The following is a 7,413-nucleotide window of genomic DNA, read 5'->3' on the forward strand; positions in this document are numbered from 1 at the left end:
GAGAAATTAATGGAGGTTAGAGAAATTGATAACTTCTCACCCTCCTCTCTCTTTCCATTCCCCATTCCGGCTCCCCTCCTACCCCTTCACTTCTCCTCACCTCCCTCAGGTTGGAGGCTACCCGCACAGATGTTGCTTCTCCAAACAGAGAATACCTTTATCGTGGCAGTAGAGGAGGCCACGGATTGACATTTCGGAATGGGAATGGGGAGTGGAATTAAAATGACCGGCCAGCTGGAAATCCTGCCTGCTGTGGACGGAGCGAAGATGCTCAGCCAGACTGTCCCCTAATCTATGTCAGTCTCACCGATGTGGAGGAGCCTGCACTGGGAGCGATCAGCTGTTGATTCCCCATCATAGATGCTGCCCGACCAGCTGAGTTCCTCCAGCATTGTGTGCGTGCGTGCGTGTGTGTGTGTGTGTGTGTGTGTATGTGTGTGTGTGTGCTCTGGATTTCCAGCATCTGCAGAATCTCTTGGGTTTAAGGTCAGAGCCTGGTACTGGTTTTTGGAGTCCAGCCCTGTCCAGAATGGGTGAAGGTCTCCACTGCGTCCATTCAAGTGGAAGAGATGAGGGCCGCACCAAGGGTCTGGAGGATGTGGATGTGGCAGACCGGTCGAGCAGTTCATTAGAAACGTTTGGCGTGAATGAAGAGGCTAAGACCAGGCAGTTAAAATGTTGGACATGTAGATGTCAATGAATCGGAAGACGGCCTTCTCTACGTGCAGAAACAAGGAACTGAGGTGGAAAGAGTGGCCCGGATCAACAGCAACACGAGGACGTTTTTGGAAACTACCTATCCATAATGAAACCCCGATCCCCCTACCACAGAGACACACGAGGTTTCACAGGTGCTGGAAATCCTGAGCAACACACACAAAGCTCTGAAGGAACTCAGCAAGTCTGGCAGCATCTATGGATGGAAATAAACAGTCAACGTTTATCAGAAAAGACTCTCTAAAAATCCATAGATGTATCGTGAAAAGCACTCTAACTCTCTAACTAGTTGCATCGTGGCCTGGTACAGAGACTAAAATGCAGATGAACACAACTATTTATTATAAATTACTATAAATTGCACATTTCACATTTAGTTGGAGACATAACATAAAATTATTTACTCCTCATGCATATGAAGGACGTAAGGAATAAAGTCAATTCAAGAAACTGCGCAGGTTCTTCACTCAGCCATCTCAATCACTGGCAGAACACTCCCCACTATTCAAAATGCCGCCTCCAGAACCTAGCGTCTATCATCCTCTTCTCATGACCACTCTTGGGGAGAAGTTACTGCAGCCCGAAGACCCTCACTCAGCAATTTGATGTTGCGGTGTTCGCCGATCTTGGCAATGAGGTTGCCGAGGTTTCTTCACCCGTCGAGGTGACGTCTTCATTGCCCCCGTTCGCTTGCCTCGGTCCTGATTGGTTAACTCTTCAGCTGACCTTCGGAGACGGAGCCTGTCTCGGTGCGTTTGTCTACAGAGTTATCGTCAGAGAGCCACGCTTCCAAAAACTTGTGCGCCTGCTTCGGGTTTGCCTGCGTCATGGACCTTTGCGGTGTCCCAGTTAAAGTGGTGAGCTTCTTGATCTTCATAGATCGAGATCTCTGCACCGTCAGCTTGTGTTCCTGTAAAGGAGTTCTCAGCAATTTAAGACAGCTTCTTCCCCTCTGCCATCAGATTTCTGAACTGTCCATGAACCCAACCTTGTTATTCCTTTTTGTTTTTGCACTATTTATTTATAGTAATTTTTATGTCCTTTCACTGTACTTCTGTGGCAAAACAACAAATTTCACATTACGAAATTTGCTCCTGACGAAGGGTCTCGGCCCGAAACGTCGACAGCGCTTCTCCCTATAGATGCAGCCTGGCCTGCTGTGTTCCACCAGCATTTTGTGTGTGTTGTTGTTTTAATTTCCGGCATCTGCAGATTTCCTCGTGTTTGCTCTTAAATTTCACATTATATAAATCGCCGATGAACATCGCATACGACCGTAATCGCATATTGCTGCATTTTGCTCCTCTCGCCAGCGGAGGGCGGTGCGAACCCGTCGATTGAATGCAGGAATTCTCTAAATCATTCCTTCATTAGGAGGCTCTGGACCCGCAGTGTTGACTCTCTGCCAGACATCCCATCCTGCAAAAATTCATTTCAGGGAGGTAGCACCCCCCCCCCCCCCCGTCGTCCTCCAAGGGTGTATTTGATTATGAAAGAACACAACAATTTACTTGATCACATATTGAAACTATTTACACACACATATATACTGTATATATTCCCTGTTGTATTTTGTTGGCAGTCTCAATGCTAATGCAAATAACTTTTCTATTTCTTTTGCAAACTTTCTTTGTACATGTCTTTCCTCAACATGTCTTTTACAGTCATTTAACCCACCACGGGCAATAGAAAAGTCACCGTTGCAAACAGCGCAGCGAGCAACACTGTCATTATTTTTGACCCCTATTAGGCAGGGGTACACTTTAGTGTAGTCTGGGGTGAGATACGTTTTATATTTTATTTTTTTGGAACACTCTGCCAAAGTGCTGCAGGACTCTAAACTGAACTGACGGACAATGAAAGAGAGAGAGAGGGAGGTCGACTGTAAAGCCCGCCCACAGAGAAAACTGATAGGTCAACTTAGCACAAAGAGAGACCAATCAGGATGCCCTCACTGTCACTCGCTCTCTCTCTCTCTCTCTCTCTCTCTCTCCCTCCCTCTCCCTCTCCCTCTCCCTCTCCCTCGCTCTCAAAAAAAAAGAATTTCCAGGATATTGTATCTAATTTGCGGGTGTCAGGGAGCTGCTATCAATATGTGGGAGACTCCCGGAACTTCTGGGAGAGGTGGGATGTCTGTCCTACTCTCTCTGCAGTGGCTCCCTTTCCCGCTGAGTATTTCTTCGCTCACCTGGGTTTTGATGGCAGATGGCGTTCAACCCGGAAAAGTGCAAAGTGATGCACTTTGGAAGGTCAAGTTTGAAGGCAGAATGCAGGGCCAATGGCAGGATTCTCAGCAGCGCGGAGGAACAGAGGGATGTCGGGGTCAATGTCCACAGATCCCTCAAAATTGCCACGAAGGTATATGGGCGGTTGGTCTTCGTTAGCCGGGGATTCAAGAGCCACGAAGCACAGGTGCAGCTCTGTAAAATCCTGCTTAGACCATACAGCCTGTTTGCCTTTTTATAGAAAGAATGAGGAAACTTTAGAGAGGGTGCAGAGGAGATTTACCAGGATTCTGCCTGGACTAGAGAGCATATCTTATGAGGATAGGTTGAGCGAGCCAGGGCTTTTTTTCTTTGGAGCGAAGGAGGTTGAAAGGCGACTTGATAGAGATGTACAAGGTGATGAGAGGAATAGATCGAGTGGAATACCAGAGACTTTTTCCCAGGGAGGAAAGGGGGCTTAATTTTAAGGTCGGAATGAGGTTTAATATCGCCGGCATATGTCATGAAATTTGTTAACTCTGCAGCAGCAGTACATGATAAATATAGAACAGAAACTGAATCACAGTATTACAGAAACTGAATCTATATGTGCTTATTAAATAGTTAAAATAAATGGTGCAGAAATAATTTTTAAAAATATTTTAAGGTACTGTTCATGAAGGTGATTGGAGAAACGTAAAGGGGGATGTCAGAGGTAAGATTTTACACAGAGAGTGGTGGGTTCATGGAACGCCCTCCCAGGGGTGGTGGTACAGGCAGGTACATTAGGAATATCTAAGACACTCTTAGATAGGCACAAGGATGATGACTAACTAACTATCTAAGAGTCTTACTATCTGTCCAACTTTCTATCTGTCTATTTATCTGTATATATATCTATCTGTCTGTCTGTCTATCTATCTCTGTCTGACTGACTATCTATCTATCTATCTATCTATCTATGTCTATCTATCTGTCTGTCTGTCTGTCAGTCTATCTATCAGTCTATCTATCTATCTCTGTCTGACTATCTATCAGGCTATCTATATGTCTGTCTGTCTGTCTATCTATCTCTGACTATCTATTAGTCTATCTATATGTCTGACTGTCTATCGGTCTATCTATCTATCTCTGACTGTCTGTCTATCTGTCTATCTATCTGTCTGACTATCTATCAGTCTGTCTATCTGTCTGACTGTCTATTGGTCTATCTATCTGTCTGACTACCTATCAATCTATCTAACTGTCTGATTGTCTATCAGTCTATCTATCTATCTCTGACTATCTATCTATTGATTGATTGATTGAGTTTAGTGCAAAATAGGCTCTTTTGGCCCTTCGACCTGCACTGCCCAGCAATTCCCCGATTTAATCTTAGTCTAATCACGGGACAATTATACAATGACCAATTAACCGACTAACCGGTACGTCTTTGGACTGTGGGAGGAAACTGGAGCACCCAGAGGAAACCCACGGGGTCACAGGGAGAGCACGCAAACTCCTGACAGGCAGCGGCGGGAAGTTCTTGAACCGACCTGCAAAACGCTAACGCCACCTCAGGCTAAATTCCTCTGTCTCGACTTGCAGTAGTACTGCTCAGCTTATTGTGCAACGTAAGTTATGGATAACTCACGTTAACCTAAGTTGATGTAAACACATCACCCGCCCTCAGGGACATATATACAGAAAGGTGCCAGGGAAGGGCGAGTAACACCCACTCTGCCCGCGGACTGCTTGCCCCCGCTCCCATCAGAGAGAAGGCCACCTGGCAAAATTGGTCATTGTAAATTGTCCCGTGACGAGGCTAAGATTAAATCAGGGCGGTGCGACTCGAGGGGCCAGGGCCTATTCCGTGCTTTATCTCAGTAAATAAAATTTAAATAAAACATCCAGACCAGAAACACCAGATTCAAAAATAGTTATTTTCCCCGAGCGGTAAGACTGATTAACGTTTCCACCCACTAACTCCACCACCACTTTATTATTTCCTGTCAGTCACCTATGTACGGCCTAGTGTCACTTCACGGACATACAATCGATCTATTTATATAAGCTATCTTATGTATTTACATAAGACATATCTACATATTTACATGTGTTTATTATTGTTGTGTTCTTTATCTTCTGTGTTTTTTTTTGTGCTGCTTCAGATCCGAAGTAACAATTAGACTGTTCTCCTTTTTACGCGTGTACCAGGAATGACATTAAACAATCTTGAATCTAGAATTTAAACCGGCATTTATCATGTGTTGTACTGCTGCTATGAAAGGCTAATTAGCAGGGCATTTATAATGGTGTATGCCTGTCTGTCGTGTGACAATAATCTTGAGTTTGAGATTGCCACATCAGGGGAAACCGCCTCTCCCCTGTAAAAACCTGGTGTACCTCGATAAAACTTGCTCTCAGGGAGGATATCACAGTCAGACTTGTAATCTCTGGCATACTGCATGTCACGAAATGTGTTGTTTCGTAGCCGCGGTACAATGCAACGCATAAAAAGTTACTCTAAGTTACAACGAGAAATTTAAAAGTGTAGTGCTAAAAGAGAGGGAAATACCGTAGTCAGGTGGTGTTCATGGGTTCATGGACCATTCAGAGACCTGACAGTGGAGGTGAGGAACATCAAGTGTGGGTCTTCAGGTAGTAATGAGAAGAGGGCCTTGTGCAGGATAGTGAGGGCCCACACGATGCATGGTACCTACTTGAGGCATCGCCTCTGGAAGATGTCCTCGATGCTGGGGAGGGTTATGCCCGTGATGGAGCTGGTTGAGACTACAATCTTCTTGCATTGCTATGCATTGGCGTCTCCATACCAGACGGTGATGCAACCAGTTAGAAAGCCCTCCACCGTATATCTGTAGAAACTTGCTCATGAGTTGAGCCCAGCATAGACCCTCGAGATGTTGACACTCAGGAACTTGAAGCTGCTCACCCTTTCCACTGCTGACCCCTCAGTGAGGGGGGGGGGGGGGGGTGTGTGTGTGTGTGTGTGTGTGTGTGTGTGTGTGTGTGTGTGTGTGTGTGTGTGTGTGTGTGTGTGTGTGTGTGTGTGTGTGTGTGTGTGTGTGTGTGTGTGTGTGTGTGTGTGTGTGTGAGTGAGTGAGTGACTTCTCTAGGAAGTCACTATCATCTCCTTGGTCTTGCTGACGTCGAGTGCAGGACACCTACATGAAATGCTGCCGTAGAAAAGCAGCATTGATCTTCAAATATCCTCACCACCCAGGCCTACTCTTCCCTCACAGTTACCATCAGGTAGAAGGTACAAGAGCCTCAGGACTCGCACCACCAGGTTCAACAATAGTTACCACCCCTCAGCCATCTGGTTCTTGAACAAAGGAGGACAACTGCTCTCTCCTATTGAGATGGTCCCACAACCAGCGATCTCACTTTAAGGACTCTTTATCTCATGCTCTTGTTATTTATTGCTATTTATTTATATTTATTTGCATTTGCACAGTCTGTTGTCTCCTATCCTCTACTTGATCTTTCACTGATCCTATTTACAATTGCTTTTCTTTAGATTTGCTGAGTATGCCCACAGGAAAAGGAATCTCAGGGTCGTACGTGGTGATGTACTCTGATAATGAATTTTACTTTGAACTTTGAGGATGGAAAACGAAGTTTGAGGTGGAGATGTGGAAGGTATCGCATAATGAGGAAGAATGCAAAGAGACAATGGTATGCGTGTGTTGAGATCTGTGGGCTTTTGTGAGCAGTTCAGTGAAAGCAGCAGAACAGGTTAAGAACGTTGTTAAAAATACCAACAGGAACCCGGGCTTTATAAATAGAGGCCTGGAGTACACAAGCAAGTGAGTCACGTTGTACCCTTACAACGCAAAGATCAAAACAAAGCTGCAGAAACGGGAACATGAAAGTGAACACTGAAAATCCTGGGAATACTCAGCAGGTCCGTGGGAAGAGAAAAAAAAAATGGGAAGGCTCTGGAAGCTTTAGCAAGGATGCAGAGGAGATTCACCAGGATGCTGCCTGGATTAGAGAACTTGTCCTATGAGGAAAGGTTGAGTGAGCCAGGGATTTTCTCTTCGGAGTGAAGGGGATGAGAGGTGATTTGATAGGGATGTACCAGTGAAATCCATTAAGGAGAGTTTACCAGATAGCTTCTTCACTACCCCTGCTAGTGTTGCTTCTTCACTACCCCTGCTAGTGTTGCCTCTTCACTACCCCTGCCAGTGTTGGCTCTTCACTAATACCCTTGCCAGTGTTGCCTCTTCACTACCCCTGCCAGTGTCAGCTCTTCACTAATACCCCTGCCACTGTTTGCTCTTCACTACCCCTGCCAGTGTCGGCTCTTCACTAATACCCCTGCCAGTGTTTGCTCTTCACTACCCCTGCCAGTGTCAGCTCTTCACTAATACCCCTGCCAGTGTTTGCTCTTCACTACCCCTGCCAGTGTTGCCTCTTCACCACTCCTGCCAGTGTTGCCTCTTCACTACCCCTGCCAGTGTTGGCTCTTCACTAATACCCCTGCCAG

At 45.7% G+C, this 7,413-nt stretch overlaps 1 long non-coding RNA gene across 2 annotated transcripts in view; it reads left to right on the top strand.

Moving 5' to 3' along the window:
• Positions 1–6,589, top strand: part of LOC140719073 (uncharacterized) — a 33,684-nt gene extending 27,095 nt beyond the window's left edge. Inside the window, exons 3-4 of one of the 2 annotated variants that reach the window (XR_012096854.1) lie at positions 110–1,574; positions 6,442–6,589. This is a non-coding gene — a long non-coding RNA (uncharacterized lncRNA). Of the gene's footprint in view, positions 1–109; positions 2,169–6,441 lie in introns of those variants that run through there. The other variant, XR_012096853.1, reaches the window with a different exon arrangement.
• The last annotated feature ends 824 nt before the right edge of the window (positions 6,590–7,413 follow it).

The sequence above is a fragment of the Hemitrygon akajei genome, chromosome 31 (genome assembly GCF_048418815.1).
Source record: "Hemitrygon akajei chromosome 31, sHemAka1.3, whole genome shotgun sequence".
NCBI classification, from domain to species: Eukaryota; Metazoa; Chordata; class Chondrichthyes; order Myliobatiformes; family Dasyatidae; genus Hemitrygon; species Hemitrygon akajei.